Raw genomic sequence first — 24,130 nt, 5'->3', positions numbered from 1 at the left:
AGAATTTCCAACTTTTATGGTGTTGATCTTGTTACTACTTTATCATATCCACTTATTGTGGAGTGATAATTCCACCTTCGATGGGTGATCCACCTCATGTGGAATATTTTATTGTTTCTCCTACCTACCACACCTATTTCCTACCTACCCTTGTTTCTTATTGAGCCACATGTCATGTTTGTGTGCTCACATATCCATATAGCCTTGCCTATATAAGCAGGCTCATATTCATTGTATGTAACAACTATTGATCTATTGATGAGAATACAGTTTATTCTTGTCCTATATTTTGTCTCTTATTTGTGCTTTCCATTTTCTCTAGATCTTGGCAAAATATCACATGGTATTAGAGCCATTAGAGCGCCATTGATTCGTCCTTGAGAGACATTATCAGGACAGATTTGAGGAACAACATCGTTTGGAGGCGTCCTAGACTAGATCTAACCTCGCCATTGTGTCCAAGTGGACGTTAACATAAATTTTGACTATAAAGTTGGCCTATTTTGGTGAGAGAAAAGCTTTTGCCAATTTTGCTATATTTGTACGGATTTTGAAATTTCACTGCCGACAACCCTCTCCTCATGACAGGCACCTTCCCGCTGGTTACCTTCTCGATGGCTAGTCAATAGACCACGTGGATCCCTCCACCACACATAGACCCCGCCATATCATCACTTTTGCCATGTCAACAGTGCCACATCATCTGTTCGTATGGTACAGACGCCACATAGGCAGGGAGGTGAAGTTTTTGCGATGGCTAAACAACTGTCAAATTTAGGCTCGCATTTTGCTAACATCATCAATTTTAAATTTTTTTTACAAGTCCCCTCCATTGAGCTTTTTGATTTTGTAGTTCAACTTCAAATGGCCATATCTTGCTCATTTTTGCTCCTTTTTTGGTGCAATTTTTTTTGAAATGGGCTATAATTTTGTGTAATTTCTTTTGGTGGAATTATTTTCTGATTTTTATGCATAGTTTTTGCAGAAATCTTAGTTTTTGGTGACTGTATCTATCCAATCCCCGTTTGTGCAACTTCTAGGACTCCGTTTGGGCTCATACAAACTCCTTTTCAAGTGCCATTTTTTTAAAAAGTGCATGATTTTTTGTATACTCTCATAATATGCTATCAATTTGAAACAATTTTGGGTAGAAATTGTACTTTCAACATATGGTCTTTTTGGCCAATTCGACACTTCTATTGCATAGATCTATCTTGTGGGTCTTTTGCTTTGTAGTTCTCAGCCTATTGGGGCAGTTATAAAAAAATCAAAAGTCCACCTTGCCATTGTTTGCAAGTGGCCTATTGTACACGCACTACATATAAAGTGCCAAAATCATCATTTTTGGGGGGGTACTTTGATTGATTGAATTTGTGGGGGCTCTATGGGTTCTTCTAAGTTTCGTCTCTTAACTCCTCATAATTATGCTACTCAAAAAATTGATGCATGGAGTAAACTTATGGAAAAAGAACTAACTCATTATATTGATGGAACTATTGTTGCTCCCGTTGATCTTAAGGTTGATCCTGTTGGTCACTTCGATTGGATCACTAAAAATATCATGGCAATTGGTACCTTAAGAAAGTATGTATCAAAGGATCTCATTTTTCATATTGAGAAATATACTCTAATCAAGGATGCTTGGCAAAAGTTTCAAGACTTGTATGGTCAAGTTGATGAGATTAGGGAATATAATATTGATAGTGATCTCACCATGTTAGATCCCAATAACTTTGATACTATACAAGATTATGTCACTAAGGCAAAAGAGTTGAGGGCACAACTCAAGGATTGTGGCATTGATAAGAAGGATACTCAAATGATATTCAATTTGATGGGCAAGATTCCACAAGAATATGCAACATTTGTTTCTAGTTTCCAAACCCATAGGATGACAATGGGTTCAAGCTACACAATGCCTACATTTGATGTTTTTGCTAAAATCTTGATGATGGAACAAACTAAGTTGATAAGCATGGGCATTCTTAAGACTTCTAAGTCTCAAGCATTACTGGCAACTCAAGGGAACAAAGGAAATCAAGGAAAGGACAACTCAAACAAGAAGAAATGGCAATCAAAGCCTAAGGAAAAAGCATCACCTTCTCCACAACAAGGAGATTCATCCCCTTCCAAGAGGAACAATTCACCAAAGAGAGAGAGACCTACTTGTGCCTATTGTACAAAGTTTGGTCATGAGGAGCGTCATTGCCATTCTAAGAAGATTGATGAGCTCACACATCCTCAAAAAGCATAACATTGATTTGCCTAATGTCTACAAGAAGGATCATTCGTCAACTTCTACTTCCTCACAATCAAAAGGAAAAGGGCAAGCATTCATGGCTTCTACAAGTGGGAAGACTCACTCTTTTGGAATAAGAAAAGGAAAAGCTCTTTGTACTACTACAAGTCATGATTCAAGGAGATGGCTTCTATATTCAGGGGCTTCTCATCATATGGCATCTTTGCTATCTATGATCTCTTCATTTGAGCCTTGCACCATGCCACAAATTTTGATGGCCAATCATAAATACATGGATGTGATTTGGAAAGGATTCATTTCCATTGGAAATAACTCCTTCAATGATGTGTTGTGTGTACCCCACTTGACAAACAATCTCCTTTCCATCTATCAAATCACACATGGCGCAACTAAGAGAATTTTGGAGTTCACACCTAAGTTAGTTTTCATTAGAGACTTGGAGACTAGAGCTATCATTGCGACTGGGGTGGTTGATCATGCATCTCGGTTATACTCCTTTTTAGATTTTGTTGATGATAATGATTTCACATATGATGATTCTACACATGATGATCACACTTCTTGTGATGATTCAGATTTTGAGGAGAACTTTGGGTACTTGAACATGGGGATTCTCACATGTGACCTCGTTCTTTAACCTTGCATTTCATCTCCTCCTATTGATATCATATCACCTATTGCACCTGATGATGCAGATAGTGTGATAGTTTTGCCTTCATTTGATTTAGTGCGATAGGATATTTCATGTCTTCCAGCTTCAGTTTCATGGGATGAGTACTTGACAGACATTATAGGTTTGTTTGTGGAATCCTACATTGTAGATTTGGGAGACATCATTGATGATATTCATCATCTCTTTGATGAAGATGATCCTTCTTCGATTGTTGTGAGGGAACACTCTGACCCTCTTGTTCATTCTCTACATGATCATTCTTTCAAGGTTGACATGATTGTGGATACTTATGTACAACAGTTGGAGGAGGTCTCTTTATCATTTGAGGAGACATGTGAGTATTTGGGACTTTTTCTACATTCATCTCCACTAGATCTTTTAGTACCTTTTTCAGCAGTGTGGAGCAGTTCACCACCTTTGGAGGGGGAGGGGGTGTCTTTCAACATCGACATGGAGACACTTGAGCAGTTTTCGGAGTTTCCTTTCATCATGAGTTTTTTCTCCTACATCTTTCCTTCATGATTGGGGAGACTTCATGGATACGCCTTTGGTTTTGTTTCTTCCTAAGGGGAGGAATGTTGTTCGATGTTCATGGAGCAGTTTCTTCATACATCATCGAGCTTCTACCATTGGTACAGATTCTACATTGAGGGGGGACTACCTGGCTTCTCTTCTTCTCTCATATGGGGGGGACTTTTTCCTCACATGGGGTTTTGTTCCTCACATACTTCTATGAGATTTCTCTTGTATATATTTCATCTCTCTTTTGGGGGAGGGTTTTTTCCCATTGGGTTTTTCTCTCTTTCCCTGCTTTATGAGAAATTTCATTGCATTATTTTGCTTTGCATTTGCATTTGTACATGGGTACCTAACATGGCCTCATAGCCGGGACCCATCTTGTATTGCATAGTTGCATTGTAGACTTAAGTGCATTCCCCTAAGTTGCACTTAAGGTGGGGTGTTGGTGTAAATAATTATTCATCATGGATATTATTACACCTTACTTAAGTTTACTTAGGATAATGCATTTCATAGTAGTTTGGGTATGAGACACTTGGGTGTTTGTGCCACATTGGGATAGTGTGTGTAGGAGAATTTCCACCTTTTATGGTGTTGATCTTGTTACTACTTTATCATATCCACTTATTGTAGAGTGATAATTCCACCTTCGATGGGTGATCCACCTCATGTGGAATATTTTATCGTTTCTCATACCTACCACACCCATTTCCTACCTACCCTTGTTTCTTATTGAGCCACATATCATGTTTGTGTGCTCACATATCCATATAGCCTTGGCTATATAAACAGGCTCATATTCATTGTATGTAACAACTATTGATCTATTGATAATTTATCTATTGATGAGAATACATTTTATTCTTGTCCTATATTTTATCTCTTATTTGTGCTTTCCATTGCCTCTAGATCTTGGCCAAATCTCACAATGATACTATGTCATTTATGGCATGAGATGTGAAGTGACTTCATTAACAAGCCAAAAGTTGTTTAGTTATTTATGCGAGACAAAGCTTAACTATGGTGCACAATGTAGAAGAATAGTGAGTGTAGAGATATCTCACAAATACATGGAACCCAATTTCTCCCTGCAGGTTGCGAGACCAATGGTAGCCTTTTGGGGCCAGAAATTAGATGAAATACTCTCAAATGTCTTTCGTTTTGAAGATCATGACTTCTTGACCCGGATCAAAATCGTACTAGGAGAGGAGTATTTGAAGGCACAATACAAATATTGGTCAAACGTTGACATCACCTCCATGTTCACGACATGGTGTTTTGAGTTGGTTGGATTTTAGAAGGTGCGGTGGTTAGTCACTAGTTCGGTGAAGGAATAATGGCGTGGAGGCCTAGAGAGATTCTTACTCATGTCGAGGGATGGCAGTGGATTTGTTTGGCCAAATGGGGTTTGTCTCCATTAGAGCAAATTTCAACCTCCTTTACGTCCTTATGTGCTATGGAATGCATATAGTAATAAAGAAGTGAGAAGGGTGTCGGTCCAAACTAGATTGCACAATGTTGAAGAATACATTCGGTCATGGGAGAGATAGGACATCTGACAAGAGCTGGCGAAGTGAGGGTCACAAGGTGGTAAGTCGACAAAAGAGGACTTGGGCTCAGGGTCATCATCCAAGAGGAAGAGAGGGTGTCTGAGGGGTTCCAAAAAGAAGGTGTAGAAACACATATTATGGATTGGATTCCTGCAAGAGGATCACGATGACCTGGTTGAGTCTGAGGACCAAAGGGAGAACAAAGTAAACAATGTAGGCAAAGGCAAAGAATTGACCATTGCAAGTGGTCCTTAGGTTGGTTTACTATTTAGCTTCTCTTTTTGTAATTGGTATGTATAAATCATAGTAGGGTGAATAGGGATCTAGATGGTAGATATTATATGGTTTAAACTTGTTGATTATTATTTTTAGAGGGACTCCTTGGAAATTTTGACAGAAAAATTTCATGTATAAATTTTTTGAATCAATAGAAATTTACTCTTACTGATAAAAAAAACACATTAATAAATTTTGATCGAAAAATATATTTAACCTCAGTGATGCCCTGTGATGATACAATATATTGTATGTCTACAACATTATATTGTTTGTCTCAATAGTTCAACATGTTGATAGAATAGTGTTTTGACAACAACCATTCTCAATGTTGGTGTCTAACTCAACTATGATTTGATATTTACCATTAACATGATTAAATATTAAAAAATGTCGAGCTATTTTAAAGATCTTCATATGAAATTTTTAATATGCGTTTTTTAATTTTTTAATATGAGATTTTTATTATGAATCTTGATTTAAAAAATTATTTTCATGTGTTTTTAAATAAGATTGTTAAGTTGTTAATTTTTAATTGATTTCGGATTAGATCGAAAAATATGAAGCTGCTAGCCTCGATTGAAGATATCCTAAATCAGATCATGCCTAAATTCTTTTGGAGTGGACCACATGACACCCATAAACAATCACTACTTGCTTGGGATAAGGTGTGCATGCCACAAGATGCTGGAGGAGTTGGGAATAGGCAAGTAAGTATCATGAACTCGGCCTTAGGTGCAAAAATCACTTATATGATGACCACAAGTAATCTAAAATGGGCCAAGATATTAAGAAGGAAATACTTGGATTCAGAGGATCCCATCAATATAATCAAGATTAGGAACCCCTCGAGAGGATCCACAATCTAGTATTTTATTTGCGATAGTAGGGAGATTATAACAAGACACAAAACATGGGAAGTTCACAATGGACACTTGGCCTCCTTCTGGGAAGATTCCTGGGATGGGCATCCAAAATTGTGCAATAATCAAAATCTGCAGGAGATTAGGAGAAAAATGACTAGGGTTTGGGGGAAAGAGGTCTATAACTATGGAGGAGTAGTTAGGATTGATGGCATTGAGATATGATGCTGAAAATCATTGGAGGATATTAATGCCCCCCAAGCATAGATAGAACTACTCTCAAATATACTAAGGGACAAAACTATTCCAGTTTCACATTCAAGAGATAAAATCAAATGGTGTGCCTCAGGTGATGGGGAATGCAAACTGAAAATTGGATATTAAATTAAGGAATTTGTAGATAGCATTAATCAATGGACCAATAAACTCCTTTGGGGGAAAGATGTACTACCCAAAGCTGGGGTTTTTTATTGGTTGGCCATACAAAAACATAATCTTGACTCGGGATAGAATGGCGAAAATCGGGTTCAAAGGGCTCAATAGATGCATCATTTGCAAGAGTAATTTTGAAACAACAGATCATCTATTATGGTCCTATTCTTATGCTGAATTTTGTTGGAAAGCTTTCCTAAAGAAATTGGACTTCCATTATGCAGAGCCTCTAAGTCTGAAAGAGTGGTTCATTTCTTGGCCTTGTCGATTGTTTAAAGGAATGTTTAATAGCATATAGCAAGTCCTCCCTTCAACAATTGTTTGGGAGCTTTGGAAAGAGAGAAACCGTAGGATTTTCAAAGAACAATCAATGCTAAGGAAGGTATTAGTTTCAAAAATGGAAGCCTCATTTGTAGAGCTTCTAAATGAAGTTGCCAAGAGGAAATCTAAAAAAAACAATTTATTCACAAATAAGGATAGTGATCTGATGAAAATATTTTGTGGACTTGTTGTTCCAAAAGGTTATGACCTTGCAACCAAGGATTACACGATCGATTTGCAGAAGGACATAGTATGGCAGGCGCCTGAAAATGGGCGGATCAAAATAAATTTTTATAGGGCTTTAGTGGGGAATGCAAGGCCCACAGAGATCGTCTATGTGGTTCGAAATGAGAATGGAACCTGTATATGGTGAAAAGTGGAAACAACAATATTGAAAGACTAAATGAATTCAACCACAAAACCCTAGCCTAACAACAACAAAGATCCACCATAACATATGAAGATTACCTAAGACAATGTAAATCAAATAAAATCACAAAGATTATACCATCACATGTCCAATAGGGTTTGGATCTCCATTCTTCCTATCTCCATTGATCTTGCTTGATATATTTGCTCTCAGATTTTATGTGTGCACAAGAGCTCAACAAAGAACGGAAATGTGGTTGCAAGTAGGCTTGATCGCATATGAAAGTTCAAAAGCGTAGTCAAGTAGTTGGGTCGTTAGGGTTGATAATGAAGGAAGCATCTCCTTATATAGAAGACACTATAAGAAATGGAGGGATAAGATTGAGAGGTGTAAAAGATAAAAGGTCAGCTAAGATTAAAGGGTAGGTAGAGAAAATAAGAAAATAATGAGAGGGTAGGTAGTGTATGAATTAAGAGATGAATGACATGTGTAATGGGTAGAAAAGGCTGATGAATTAATTAAATAAATAAATATTTATTTAATTAATAGAGGAAATTAGATCAATTAAATAAATAAAAGTATTTATTTAATTTAGGAAAAGGGTAATTTAAATAAATAAATGTATTTATTTAATTTAGAAATAAGGCTACAAGAGGATAAATGAATTAATTAAATAAATAAAGATTTATTTAATTAATAGAAGAATTAGGCTCAAAATAATTAAATAAATAAAGATATTTATTTAATTAGATAGGACAATTTTAGGTGTCTACAGAACCATTATAGATAAAGAGGCAGAATACATTGGAGAAACAACGAACAATGTGGTTGAAATCAAGGCTGCCTTGAAGAGTCCTAAAGTGGGTAAGTTGCTGGGGGTAGATCGGACCCATCTGCAAGGAGATTCACTCTTAGTAGTGAATGTTATCAGGAATAATTAGACATCAAGTTGGCAACTTCAGAGGTGGCTAAACCCCATTGCTAAGTTTCTAAATGGGCTCTCAAAATTCAAAATTAGTCATATCTTCCATGAGGGAAATTATGTTATGGATGAGTTGGCAAAGTTGGTTGCAAGAAAGATAGAATGTTATGAATTAAATTGAAACTCTAATTAGTCCACATCAAGGATAAGTGATGTATTATAGATTGGTAGTGATGTACTCAGGTAGCTTGCTAATGATGCTGGCAGGTTAGTTGGTGTAAATTTCTCTCAAACGGCTTGATAGATCTAGATGTATCGGGTGAGGGTGATTCAAGTGCATAAATACACATGTCATATAGGGTGGGATGTCAAGAGTGACACAAAGCTAAAATCATGAGAGGAGCAGATTTAGGATACGAGTGGGTACGGTCTCAAGGTTCCACAACTGCAAGCTTCCAAGTCATGAGGGAGTGATTATGAGAGTATTTGGAAACTCGTAGGCATATTTCGAGTACAATTTGGGGCATCGTGACCATTATGGCAAGTATTTATGATAGCCTGCAAACTTTCTGGTTTGTGGCTATTTATTTGCAAAAAACTTGGTAGCAGGCTCACAATGTAAGAAGACTGTTTTCGTGAGTTGGTGACGGTCTATGATGGATACCCCTATCTTTCTAGAAGCCACCAAGAAACAAATAGCCTTTTTGGGTGAAATATCGGACATGAGATTGCCCATGGTTTGGAATCTGGGCACCCTTTGGTTCTCCATGTTGTGAAGAAGATTCTGGGGGTGGAATTTCTTCTGGCGCACCATAAGTATAGGGTGAATGCAAGCATTCCAGCTATGTTCCTGGTGCTATGCATTCAAATGGGGGTGTGCAAGCTGAGGGAGAAGAAAGTGTGCCAAATGATCTTTCGTCACTCTTTCCTGGGTGAGATTGATGCATTTTTAGACAACATTGATGAGCAGAGGCATATTCCTATGGTGCACAATTTATATATGACATTGAGTGGAGGCAGGGAGGTTAGCAAATTCCCTGTTGTGCAGACATTGGACTTGGAGAAATTCAATCGTAGTCGCCCTAAGAGGAATCACAATTTGGTCTTCATTCTCTATGTGACTAGCAGCTTGGTGAGGCCTGAAACCTTAGATTTGGGCAGATATGTGAGGGCGGAGGGGCTTTAGGGCCACATGAGCATAGGCGTGGATGATAATGGGATGGAGGAAGAGGGGAATAAATGGGGAATTGGAATTGGGGAACTATGGATCCCGGATGATAGGTGACACATTGTGGAGATTGTTACAAGGGAGGCTCACTCTAGATGTGGACCGAATTTCCCAGTGATTGTGAAGGCATTTGCAACATGAAGGATGCATGTGAATGATCAAAGCTCGTTTGAGGGTGACTAAAATAGGTTTTCTAATTCCTGTGTTGTTGTAAATTTTTCTGGTATATGTTTCAATGAACAATATGGTAGAATAATAGGTTTTTACTATGAATAGTTTGTGGGTCTCCTCTTTTTTAAGTCATAGTGGTATAGACAGATGGTTTCTTAGTATATAAGGATAGAACCGCTCTGTTTCCAATTTTGCTAGTCTTGGACTTAGGGCGTGTTGGTTAATAGATTTGTCCTTAAATACCTTTCAAAAATGAGTCACAAATGCCCAAATTGAAAGACAAAAAGAACCAACAGTTGAGTCACTTGTAATGGCAATTGCAAGTGCTCTCTGAATTTTGATATGAAGGTACAACACCCTTCGTTAGATAAAATGTATATTTTCTGAATATGATTTTAACCAGAAAGCAATAAAGGCAACTAATATCTTCTCATAACCATGACACAGACGCAAACAACAAATTTATAAACAAAAGGATACTGAAGTGAAAGAGACAAAGATCCCTGGCCAGATACCCACAACAAAGAGGGAAAAGATTAAATAATTTGCTTTCAGACATATGAATGAATGAGAAATAAAAGTCTCTGCAACAAACATATGCATAACCGGAATGCACAAGAAAGTATTATAAGAATAATTGGAATGACTCACAAGCCAAATTACAATCAAAAGAAATACACACAAACACAGATCTGAAATATATTTCTTCCTTTCTCAGAATGCAAATAGAATGACTCAAAGATCATCTTATTCCTATACAATGATTATGCCCAAAAACAAAAAAAAATACTTTCTTCTTTTCCCCTTTTTACAACAGAAAATCAGAAAATTTCCCCCTATTGCAACGTAAGTTTCCAACAAGAAAAGGAAAGAGCCAACCCCTCTCTTTGAAATTTGTTTACAATAAATAATACCCGATGACTTTTTGGTTGCTTGTAACTGATTCTTGAAATCATTATTAAAAAATAAAATTGAAACCACTTTCACTTCCCGTGAAATTGTTGCTTTTCAATTGATTTAAAACATTTTTTAAATGTTTTAAATTGCTGCTCTTAAACTAAGTGGGAAAATTTTTAATTTCCCTTACAGCCACTTTTTATTAAATTCACCATCGGTTAACCGGGCATCCTGGGGCCGTGAAAATTTGCGAGCAATTATGATAATTAAAATAATATTGTTGCATTGAGAAATATTAAAATCGGGGTACTTCCTTTATAAACTGACTCTGCCAACCATATTGCTGCATTGAGAAATATTAAAATAATATATCATATGGGTATGTATGGTCATAAAATTAAATCTAGGAATACTTAAGACCAAAATATCAGGTGGGTTGTCTTTAGATTTTTAAAAAAATCAACTTTTTTCGGATGCATTTTCGGATTGACAGATATGTATGTAGAATTTAACTGTCGCAGAATGAACCGTTGAACCTTGAACCTTTGAACCATGGGGTTCAATCTAAAGGTTCAAAATTTTGTTCTAATGTAAACATAAAGACTAAAGTCATGAGATTTTTCAATTACAGAACTACGACTTGGGGAAGTGAAAACTTTTAAAATTTCCAAGTTCAAAAACCAAGGGAAAAACAAGCTTTGAAGGAGGACGAGGACTGCAAGGACGAAGAGAATCTAGAACATCTCTAGGAGAGACCAGTGCCTTATCCATTAGGCAATATAGTCAAAGAAATTGCAGGAATAAAGGGTGCTACTTTGCAGAGAGGGGAGGGGAACTAGGAAAACCAAAAAGCCAAAGCTGGAAGGCCAAAACCACTAAAGCCTACAACAAACCAAAAAATTTATTTGCAAATATGTACAGGGGTGGGAAAACCCTTTACCTTAGGAAGTACACCAGGTTTCTCAAGTGAAACCATTAACAGGCTTGAAAAATATGAGCCCTTCCTCAACAATGGATTGTGGCCATGAAATGTAGCAAAGGATAATGGCCCTCTGGCGACTGCTTCACTGCTAACTCTCAGATTCACGGAATGCAGCAATAATATGTATACACACTCATATTACTTTCCATAACAAACTTCCGGATCACAGTATGTTTCTTTCCTGGCTTCATGTATGACCTTTGTAGAATGACCCAACTCAATATTGACTATGGGTTTACTAACTTCATCAGGAAGTGGGAAAGAAATATTAAAGACCAAGCTTTCCTCCTTTTGACCACAAGATAAACCATTTTCAATGCATGCAATTGATGACTACAACTTTTGAAGATTATATTCTTCCAGCATAGGGTCAGATTTGACAGAGATGAATTCTTCTTTTTTTAGATAAATAAACTCATCATTGAAAGTACCATGCTTTTTACTCATATCCTCATCAGACTCCATCAGAAAATCGTCATATTCTTTAATTCCATCCTTATTAATTGAATCATCAACATGAAACTCAAGAAACTGAAATGGAGTCTTTTCAATCTACATAACATTTTCTACATGAAAAGAATTTCTTGGAGTAAAAGCGTATATTACCTTCCTTTGTGGTTCTTCTCCATTTTCTTGATCAAGAAATTTGAAAGATAAACATCCAGGCTTCAACACACACAAATCTGATTGATTAATTTCTTCTATGGACATCAAATTTTCAATCTTTCTCTCAGCTTCATCACCAAAAATGAAAACTTCAATTTCTTGATTACAATCTAAAGGTTCTTTTGCAGCCTTATGCAAAATACTATCCGTATCTTGATCTTTTCCATCAATGTCAAAAGTAAAAGTTACTAATTCAAGAGGAAATGGAGGTGCAGATATGTTAGCATTCATACCTTTCTTTGCATCATCAAAACTGTGAACACAGACATCTATATCAACTTTAGTAACATTATCATTGAAATCTTTAACTCCACGTCGTAGATTATCACTTGAATCCTTTAGGAACCAATCAAAAACATTGACACTCTTATGTTCTTATCAGAATGCTTCTTTTTCAGGTTGCTCAACATAATTCTCGTGCATGCATGTCAAAAGATATTTAGGTTTCTCACTTCCATCCTGATACATATTATGTGGCGCTGTTACTAGCACAACATCTTATTCGTCCATGATGCTAAGATTAGATGAAAGATGAGGATCTAAAGGAACACAATATTTGTCATCTCCAAGCTCCTCCTTAATCTTTTTCAACTTTTCTACTATTACTTGCAACTGATGAGTTTCTTGTTTAAGATCTTTAAGCAGATAGTAGCTATGGTGCATGCTCCTCAACAACAATGCAGATTTGTGGTCTTCAGAAGGGTGTATCCCTTTCTTCCCACCTCACAAATACTTTCTTTGAAGGCATTTAAAAATTCATGAAGCGTCTCATCATCTTCAACCAACACTTCTTGGAAAGTCGATGGAAGCCATCTTTTATTTGGCTAGATTTGAACCCAAGGTGTTGATAAGTCATTCCACTCAATCGGAGTCTGTACAACATCTTGCTCACCAAAAAATGAAAAGTTATAAGACGTTGGCTCTTCACCTTCTTTCAACAGTTTTGGTCTCTTTACCACAACCAGCAATTGATAAGTCTCTTGCTCCAAGTTCTTGAGTCGACAATATATTTGATGTACACTTTTTAACAGCAATGCAGATCTGAAATCTTCATATGGATTTAATCCTTTCTTCTCAGCTTCACATATGCTTTCTTTGAAATCATTCCAAAAGGTTTGAAGTGTTGGGTCATCTTCAACATTAATTTCTTCAATTGTTGGTGTGTATCTTCTTCTGAATCGATTATTTTTCTTGGCTTGGCCTCCAGCCATCATTTTGAGATCTTTTAATTCAACATAGTCGCCAACCTTATTTATGGAAATGCATCATTTAGGTTTTTGAGGAAATATGAAAGCACCAGCACTTCGATTCTTTTCCCCAATAGATTTGTCCTTCTTAAATACCTTTCAAAAATGACTCACAAATGCCCAAATTGAAAGACAAAAAGAACCAACAATTAAGTCACTTGTAATGGCAATTGCAAGTGCTCTCTGAATTTTGATATGAAGGTACAACTTCCTTCGTTGAATAAAATGTATGTTTTCTGAATATGCTTTTAATCGGAAAGCAATAAAGGCAACTAACATCTGCTCATAGCCATGACATAGATGCAAATATTAGATTTATAAACAAGATGATACTGGAGTAAAAGACACAAAGATCCTTGCCTAGATACCCACAACAAAGAGGGAAAAGATTTAATAATTTGTTTTTAGACGTATGAATGAATGAGAAATCAAAGTCTCTTCAACAAACATACACATAACTGGAATGCACAAGAAAGCATTACAAGAATAACTGGAATGACTCACAAGCCAAATTACAGTCAAATGAAATACACACAAACACAGATCTGAAATATATTTCTTCCTTTCTCATAATGCAAATAGAATGACTCAAAGATCATCTTATTCCTGTACAATGATTATGCCCAAAAATAGAAAAATACATTCTTCTTTTCCCCTTTTTACAACAGAAAATCAGAAAATTTCCCTCTGCTGCAATGTAAGTTTCCAACAAGAAAAGGAAAGAGCCAACCCCTCTTTGAATTTTTTTTACAATAAATAATACCCGATGACTTTCCAGTTGCTCGTAAATGATTCTTGAAATCATTATTAAAAATAAAATTTGAAACCATTTTCACTTCCTGTGGAATTGCTGCTCTCAAACTAAGTGGGAAAATTAAAAATTTTCTTTGCAGCCATTTTTTATTAAATTCACCATCGGTTAATTGGGCATCCTGGGACCGTGAAAATTTGTGAGAAATTATGATAATTAAAATGACACATGGGTTTTTGACTGTTTTTTAACAACTCGCCAAATCAGGGTACTTCCTTTATAAATCGACCCTGCCAACCATATTACTGCATTGAGAAAGTATTAAAATAATATATCATATGGACTCGTATGGTCATAACATTAAATATGGGAATACTTAAGACCAAAATATCAGGTGGGTTGTCTTTAGATTTTAAAAATTCGCAACTTTTTTTGGATGCATTTTTGGACTAACGGATATGTATGCAGAATTTGATTGTCACAGAATGAACCATTGAACCTTGAACCTTTGAACCGCGGGGTTCAATCCGAAGGTTTAAAATTTTGTACTAACATGAACATAAAGACTAAAGTCATGAGATTTTTCAATAACATAGCTACGAATTGGGGAAGCAAAAACTTTTAAAATAAAAAAAATAAAAAAACCAGGGTCACACGGCGGAATGTAGATCAAAATCCCTTTTGGTTGGTCTTTATGTTTAGAGATTTCAAAGATGGAATATAAATGTAAATGATCTATAGCCAGTTTTTTCCTCATTAGCCTAGGACGATAACCTATGTCTAGACACCTCCTTGATATGTAATCCTTTCTATAATTAATATATAGGTGCTGGCTTATCCAGCTACTTAATGACAAAAAAAAATATTAATTCGATAATGGCCAGTTACACGGTTGATCCTTCTAAGAAGTAGAAAGGCAATATAATATGGTAGAGATTAGAGGTAGGTTGGATTAAAATTAATTTCAATGGGGCTTCAAAAGGTAAGCAGGATGTATTGCGAGAGATGAACTTGGGAGCATATTGGCAATTGAAGCGCAAAAATTGGCAAAAGGTACAAATAACGAAGTGAAATCTCAAGTTGTGCTTTTCGCAATCAATTTGAAAGATAGAATTTTTTTTTCCAAACTTTATTTGGAAGGTGATTCACAAGTAGTGGTTGAAGCAATCTCGAAGGGATAAGCCCAAAGTTGGAAATTTAAAAAGTTCATTAATATAATTATTCAGAAATTAAATTTTGTCCAAGATTTTAAAATCTCTCACATTCAAAGGGATAGTGATTGTGAGGTAGACATTATATCTAATTGGGGTTGTACATTTGATAAAGAGCAATGGGTGGAGTGGTGGGATGATCTATGTGGTGTTCAACTGGAAGAGGAAGTCGACGTGGGTGGAAGGATAAAACAAGGTGATGACTGACTATTTATTGCATGTTGAGGAGATTGATTGAGGATCTCTGTTATCACAAGGTTGTCATGACATGAGGACCTTCATGATGACTTGCACTGTTTCAGAACACTGTCAAAGTTGATGACATTGTTGGTGAGGTGCGCTCCTCAATACTTATTGATGGTTAAAGCCTGTGAGCCATTAAGGCAAGTTGAGTTGGGCTGACATGGCATTTCTGGTGGTGCGCAGTTAGAGCAAGATAAGAAGGGAATGTCTTCATTTAAATACTTTGTATGAAGTTGTTCTTAATGTGAGAAGCAAAGGGTATCTTTGGTTATAGGCAGGGTTTCAATAGAGGTGAATTTTTCCCTCATACAACCAAACAATAGATGGATTTCATGTGAGCAATCTTTGAAGAGAGGATGCACAATGTTTTTAAAATAGAGGATCCAAAATTTCTGCAAATAGTGGCTGTGCACTTGGAGAAAGAGTATATGGAGTTGGAGTTCAGATACAGAACAGATGCGGATTTGGTTTCAATGTTTTTTGCATGGGGTCTAGAACTTGGAACAAAGGAAGATGTTAAATGGGTGATGAGAGAGTGCATTAAGGAGGAGTGGAAGTATTGGTTGGGCGCTTTCATGGCCATAGCCCGACCGAGAGAAGTGTTTGTGTCAACAAGTGGAGAATGGTTGCATTTTATAGATTTTGTCCCACCTTTGAGGCGATTCATTGTATGGGGAGCGGACATGGATAAAGAAGCACACCAGGAGGAAGCACAAGTTGGGTGGGATTACATTAAAGACTATATACTAAGCAAGGAGTGGATGTTGCAAGTGTTTGGATCAGAGGATACCATGAAAGCCAAAAAGAAGGTTGTCTTCAAAATGGAAGACTACTGGCTCATCCACGGGAAGCCAATGGATTGAGATATTTATCAATAATATTTTTGACTAAGATATTTATGAGTCCCTAGGGTTTGCAGTAGTTGTAGGAAGGATGTATTTCTTTTTGCTATGTTTATGTTAGTTGTGTTTGGCCATGGATGTTGTTGGATGACTAGTTTGGTGGATAATCATTTTGGTTTATGTTGGTTTTAGTGGAATGACTGTTATGGTCACATTTGGTTACAAACATTGGGATACTGAAAGTTGAAGGTGTATTTTATTCTAATGTTAATATAAATATATGAAATCCTTACTGATAATAAAAAGATTAATGTGATAATTTTTCTAAATTTGATTATATGTGTTTTTATCATCAATATTTTGTATTATACTTTATGATCTGTTATTAAGATTAGATGCAACCGGATTTAGCTTGACAATAATTCTGGTTTGACTATGTAAATTTTTGTTTCAAATTATGAAGTATATGATTATATTATTGAGTATGATTTGAATATATCATTAAGTTGTTGATACAAAATTTACCTAGTCATATCAAGAAATATTGTCTGATATTAGACTGAGATCTTTATATCAATGTGATAATATTTCTAGATTTGATTATATAATTTTCTTTATCATCAATGTTTTGGAATTTTCTTTACCATCAATGTTTTGGATTATACTTTATGATCCATATTAGGATTAGACGCAAATAGATTTATGAGCTTGACATTAATTTTGGATTTAACTAGGTAAATTTTTATTTCAAATTATGAAGTATACGATGAGATCATTGAGTATGATTAGAAAATATCAAATTGATACAAAATTTTCTTAGTCAAATCGAGAAATATTCTTAGTTAATATTAGATTGAGATCTTTAGATTAATTTTATATTTGATACAATTTCATATTAGACTATTTGTCTTTATAATGATTTCATACTTGATACATATTTTAGTAGTACTTTATGATGAAATGCCATAGTTGATAAAAATATACATTAAGAATTATAACACAAATTTTTGATGAAAAAATAAATAAATATTATTTACATATAATTTCTACAATACATTTATTAGATATTTGTGTAACATAATTTAATTATTATTTTTTATCTTATATATTATTTCATTTTGAACATGTGATTATATATGCTTTTAAATTTACTTTAATAAAAAAATTCAATCTTAAAAAGGATGTTTTTCTCTTGTAAAAGTAAAAAAAAGATTTAATTTAAAGCTCTTAAACAAAATATATCAATTTAAGGTCACACTTCAAAAACCAATTTAAATTTAACATCTCTAAAAATTTCCAACTCCTAAGTTCATTAGTATATAATCGAAGTCAACTAAGAAAATTTTATTGGCACAAAGCTTTAAAGATTTAAAGTAAGTACATTTTGCACTATTCTCCAAAAAAAAATAATAGAAGAAAAAATATTAGTGACTAAAAAGATTGGTGATTGAAAATGGTTTAGTAACACCTGAAGATTATTTCAGTCAGTTATTAAACCGTTTTACGACATGAGACAATGGTAGAGCGGCATGAGACAAGTTTTGCTTAAAATCCGGAAAGACAATTCCACAATAAAAGCCTATCCACTAATCTAGTGTCATGCATGGAGAATGTTCATCAGTGCAAGAATATAAAAGGCAAACTTTTGAAGAGTTGTGGGAGTGTGCAAAAGTGACACATGGTAGGTCAGTGCTTCAATACAAGCAAAAAAGGTAAAAAACAAGATAAGAGCTTAAATCACACACACTAAGCTCTGATTTCTAGGCTTAAAAGTGTTAAAACACTCAGAGTTGGCTGACATTCTCTAGACTTAATATGTATGGTTTAAGGCTGACCCAATGCAATGATGTGCTATGTAGACACATGTAATTCAAATTTATGGTTGACTAGTGTGAAGCCATGCTATTTAGTTACTAAGATCAAGAACTCAACAATCAGCTTAGTCGTTCATTGCTTTCAATTGTGAAGCGGCTATTAGACTCCATTGCAATTTATGCAGGTTTATGGTTATGTTGTGAACTATTGACAATGATCATAGCTTTGGTTCGATGTTGAATGAGATAGAAGAGGAAAGGTGAACAATTTCTAATTGCAAGAAGTTTTGGCAAGTGGTATATATGGGCTCAATGCACAATGAAATGGCCTTATTTGCAAAGTGATCTAAGTGCAATAAGATTAGTGTATGCATAATATGAAAGTCTTCAAGGTGCTCAATTTGAGTAATGAACATTCCACCAAGTGAAGAGTTCAAGGCTTAGTGCCCAAAAGAAATCATAAATCCACAACTAAGCATTTATTGCACAAGAACAAAACCAAAATAGGTGTAGGGTCTCTCGTTGCCCACGAAATGATAATTTTGGATTAGTAAGGCCATGATGAATCAAATAGGTGCCAATAGGAAGACCCTAATATAGTAACACTAGAAAAAATGAGTAACTTTGGGCTTGACATTGGCTTTCCAAACCATTTGAAATCGCTTAGCCTAGAAAAAAATTGGGCAACTGCAAAGCTCACCAAGTATTCTACATTTGCATTATGGGATCGTGAGATGAAATCCACTTGAATCATTTCTTCATAGTGTAATTTCAAATAGAAGTATTTACATAACATTTTCAATGCTTCGACCAAGGCTTTAGAGCATGCACATATATTTTTTGCAAGTACTAAAAAGGCACAAATTGAATTATAGCCTAGCAAGTTCCTATTATGGATGACAGATAAAAGATTTCTTTGATCTAAGGCCAACAAATCCAAGTGGGATTATGGTTCGAGTAGAGATACTGAAGGTGCCTACTCCCCCTTCAAAAGAACTTAAGGGGGTGTATCTAAAGAGTGGCTGCCAATGACTTATCTTGAAACAAGCAGATGGGAGATCACCATATAGATTGTTGGTTGATGGCCAAACCATTGCAAAATCCATACGCATTCCAAAAAAGCCATGGTTTGATAGTTTCCCAAGCAATCCAAATGCTCTTTTCCACAAAGTTGCCCTTGCTCTTGATAAGCATAAAAGAAATTGCAAGCAAATGGAAACCAAGGTCATTCTTGATTGGGTGCCCAAAGGTGAGGTTGAAGCAATGCAATTTCGCAAGAAAACTTTCAAGCTTCATTAATATCACAAGCTCTACCGATCCACTTAGCATAAGGCAATACCTTGCATATTGATATGAATGGGGCCCATCCCACCAAAATCTCTGAGTAGGCAACAAAGGTCCCAAAGTAAAACCCATTATTGCAATCTAATTTGACCTAGAGACAATCCCACAAAAGCTTGTCAAACTTTTGATATCAAGATTCTAGTATGACACTTTGGGAGGAACCCAACATGAAGAGTAGTACACATGTTTAGCTACAAGAACTTTAGAGAAAATCTAGAATTTGCCTACTAGCAAAAGCAATTTGGTGATCTAATTGGCAATTTTTTTTATCAATTCTACCAATCACTTATTGCCATAATTTGGATTGACACGGCTAAAATGTAAAAGGAATACCTAGAAATTTAAAAATTTTGTTATGATCAATTGGCTTCCAACCAAAAGAATGAAGCCAATCCGAAGGTTGGGAAAAGGCTTGATTGTGGTACTTTGTCTTTTTCCATTGGATACAAAAGCCTAAAGCAAGACACATGAAGGCTTATTTAATATTGTCTTCATCTTCCAAGCACATAAAAAGTTATTTGCAAAGTGTCCATAGATCAATTGCTAAGAGGTAGTTCTAGGAAGGGAAATTCCTTTGATTAAAAGTTGGAAAATAACATTGACAAAAGAGACAAAAAAACTTCAAAAACCAAAACATTGAGTGAATATACAATACAACATCACTACCATATAGAACAAGAACGGTTTAAGTGCTCAAATTGCACAAAATTAATGGTGAGGCAAGAACAAGCATATAATAAAAAGCATTTGGACCAACTACGCGAAGGTGGTACCATAGCCAAGAGCCTTGAGCATGGCTAACATGAAACACCATTCAATTCTATTATAGGCCTTCAATTTTGATGAAGAGAGACCATTGATTGAATTTGTGCACCCATTACACACCTTTCCAACTTGTACAACATTGTCACATATACCTACTTTAGATAAACCCAATTTATTTGGGTCCAACTACCAATGGGAGATGTCTTATTCACATGGCTAAAGCCTTGAAAATAATCTTGTAGGAAACATTCAGGTGATAGATCTCCAATTATAAATCGGCTCCACGTCCTCAATTTTAGGTATGAATTTGATCTTACCTTTATTAATGACAAGACTAGAGATATGTATGAAAGACAAGTAAGTAAACCTTGAATAAATCTTGACCAATGTCATCCAAAGGATTTTGTAGAATTCACAAGAAAACCATCGAAACCAAAGGCTTTATTAGTAGCCATGACAAATTCAATTGACTAAACCTCGTCCTGAGATAGGAATTTGTCACTAACTATAACATGGTTGGCGAAGTGTTTACAAGGGAGGCTTTATTATTAGCCATGACAAATTCAATTGACTGAACCTCGTCTTGAGATAGGAATTTGTCACTAGCTATAACATGGTTGGTGAAGCGTTTACAAGGGACCACATCTGGGCAATTCTCAAGCACCTCTTCTTTTTTAGGAGAAGGCTAAGCTTTGAAGAGCTTGGTATTGTTAATTTTAGTACTTTCAAATTAGATAACACTCAGAAAATCAGAATTTGTTTCTAACTAGGTTTAATTAGATTTATTGTTTTTTCAAATTTAAGCATAGTAAGAAATGAATGCATAAAGACAAGACAAAGATACCCTGGGAAAACCTCCTAGGAGGAAAAACCCAGCCAGAAAAGATCCTCAGATTTGATTATGGTTTTAGATTCAATTGATAATTACACACTTATCTGGAGTATAGAAGTTGCAGTCACAAAGAAGATGATACAGAAGACTACACAAGTAGTTTGCTGGCAGTGATCATGATTTGCAGCCCTTCTACCTTGTCTTGTTGTGCATAACTGGAGTTAACTACACCTTCCCACTAGTTCACAGTCCTTTGCTTTAGCCTTCAATGGAGATTATTGTTTTAATGATGGCTTTGTTTTCTGCTGTGATCTACTTGGTGATCTGCTGCACATAAATGGAGTTCACTGTAATCTGCTATGCAAGATTGGAGTTCGCTGCAGTTCACAAGGGAGTTCGCTATGATCTGCTTCTTCCAAAAGAGTTCGCTATCTTGCATGTGTAATTCGCATTTTTACTTGAGTTGCGTTGATAATATTGTGAGGAGAGAATGCTTTATTTATAGGAGAGCAAACCTTTTAATCAAGTCGGCTTCACCCTTTTCATTTGCAAATTAATTTAATTTAATTTCTTTTGTTTGAGAGGATAGGGTCAGCCCTATTAAGGTGTAGCGTGGAGACCTTTTTGGATTTAGCCGAAGATATAGGGCCTGGCCCTATATATTGGGAAAGGGGCTAGCCCCCTTAGGCGGATTCCAATGTTGCCTAAGGCAATTGGAATCCGCCAGACCCTAATTATAAACAACAGGTATATAATGTTGAACAAAGACATTCAAGACATTAGGAAGAACAAAGAATTGACTAGGTTTCTTTGATGCATTTGATTTTTTGAGCTGAATTTTTTGGCTACAAAGCTTGAAAGAATTCCTTACAAACATCGTACTGGTGATTTTGAGTGTTGATTTGAGCTCTCTTGGTTACATAAGCATTTTCCACTGGCACCAAGTGTTGTTACCTAGTAGCTTAAATTTGGAAGGATCTACACTTCGAGCTAAGTAGTTGATTGAGCTTCAAGGACATAGCTACATGGGGCTCGCAACATATCCTTGCCAGCTAGTGACCTAACTTTATCAAAAAATGTGTGGGTTGGATGATGACATCAAACCACCAATCAATCCATTTGACATCCCCTTTAAGTTGTGGCACCAAGTTACAAACACACTGAAAATGGACCAATGTGTACTTCTAATGGAGTAATGATGCATTGAAATAGAATGGCTTTTCCAAGAGTTTGAAGGCCCCATATAATTTTGAAGCATATTGACAAGTGGTTGGAAAGAGCACAATTCAATAAGGATTCACCAATAGTTAAAAACAATTGGAAAACACGTGCATTTGCATCGACAACATAGCACAATCAAGCCACTTAAGAATTACTTTACACCCACTACACTATTGGACCGTGTGCACCATATGGTACATGTATTTTAGTCACCAAGATTGGAATCATAACAATGCAATTTATTGCTCATATAAAACCACATATTTCACCAATTGTCCATCTCATGGGTAAGTGGCCTTTCTTATCAGATGCCACCTCAAACATAATGAAGTCTCCATGAAATACCCATTAGACTCGTGATAATTCATCAATAAGCTATTGATACAATAACATCCTTTCAAGTGCATTTTTTGAGGTATAGATATTGACAAAAAAAAGAAGCTTTATTAATTATAGTGAAAATGATCCACAAAGCACTATTAGATGTGTCACAGTTTGGGGTAAAATAGTGGGATGCCACTTGGTATCACCAAAGGTTACCATGCCAACTTGACTTGCTCATGATTACTCATGAAACAAATACTATTTGGCCATATAACACAACACAAGACTAAAGGCAAAAAAAAACCAACCTTGATCTTCGTAAGACAAAGATTGTCTAGAGAAACAAATATCTATCAAAAATCTTATACCACAAATTTGCAATTTAGATAGGTTGATAAAAAGAGCATGCTACAAACAACACATGTCAACATATGTAGGTTAAGAGTTTCTTTTAAATCTTTGGAGAGGTCTATTTCCACATACATGATGAAGTAGATGAGCCATTTTATGTTTTTCATTCTCCACATAAACCATCCTACGGAGGGAGGAAGAAATCATTTTTTTCATTCCCAGCCTAAACCATCCTCCCAAGGAAGGAAGCAATATGGTTGAGGAATGATCAAAAAGGCAATAACAAACCACAAAAAACTTCAAGAGCATGTTGGTCAAACATGACAAAATCCCTTGTCCAAAGAGACAAAACTACCAAAGAACTACACATTGCTAGCAAGGATCATGATGAAGGATTGCATCCACACAGCTTCTAGGAGAGGAAAAACTCTGGTTAAATTATACATATATTCCAACTTAACCACATGGGTACTCATGCAAAATTTACCCAACTATAAAACATACTTTCAAACATATGCAACCAACAAAATAACCAATAAGCCATTTACAAGCATTATAAAAGTCAAGGACTAGGATAACAACATCCAATGGGTTATTATTAAAAGCCATACCTCATGGTAAACCTTAGGAATAAATTTGCGATGGCAACATTGCTCACTCCAATACCTATTGCTTTGGCATTAACAACTGACGAGAAAGGCACTAGCAGTATTTAAATTTTAACTAGAGTCGCCCTAAGGACGAGAAACACTAAAAGCTTCCACAATAAATGCAAGCAAGATAAAAAAATCTCACCGGAAAATTGCAAAATGGTATAAGAAAAGAAAAAGCAAAGGACGCATGCAAACCAAAACCAGCCTCTCTCACTCTCTCAAACTCTCTCTCAACCCCTCCTTACTATTCAGTCATGGCAGATTTTCCCGCTTCTTTTGGCATTCATTTCAGACATTAACACAACCACTATTTCTAAATTTGGTAAAATTGTGCTGCTAAAAACTTTAGTATGCCATTAACCATTCTACAAATTGCTCCTTAACTGATTGAATGCTACTTAA

Source organism: Cryptomeria japonica, chromosome 8 (genome assembly GCF_030272615.1).
Source record: "Cryptomeria japonica chromosome 8, Sugi_1.0, whole genome shotgun sequence".
NCBI classification, from domain to species: Eukaryota; Viridiplantae; Streptophyta; class Pinopsida; order Cupressales; family Cupressaceae; genus Cryptomeria; species Cryptomeria japonica.
This window is presented reverse-complemented; position numbering follows the sequence as displayed.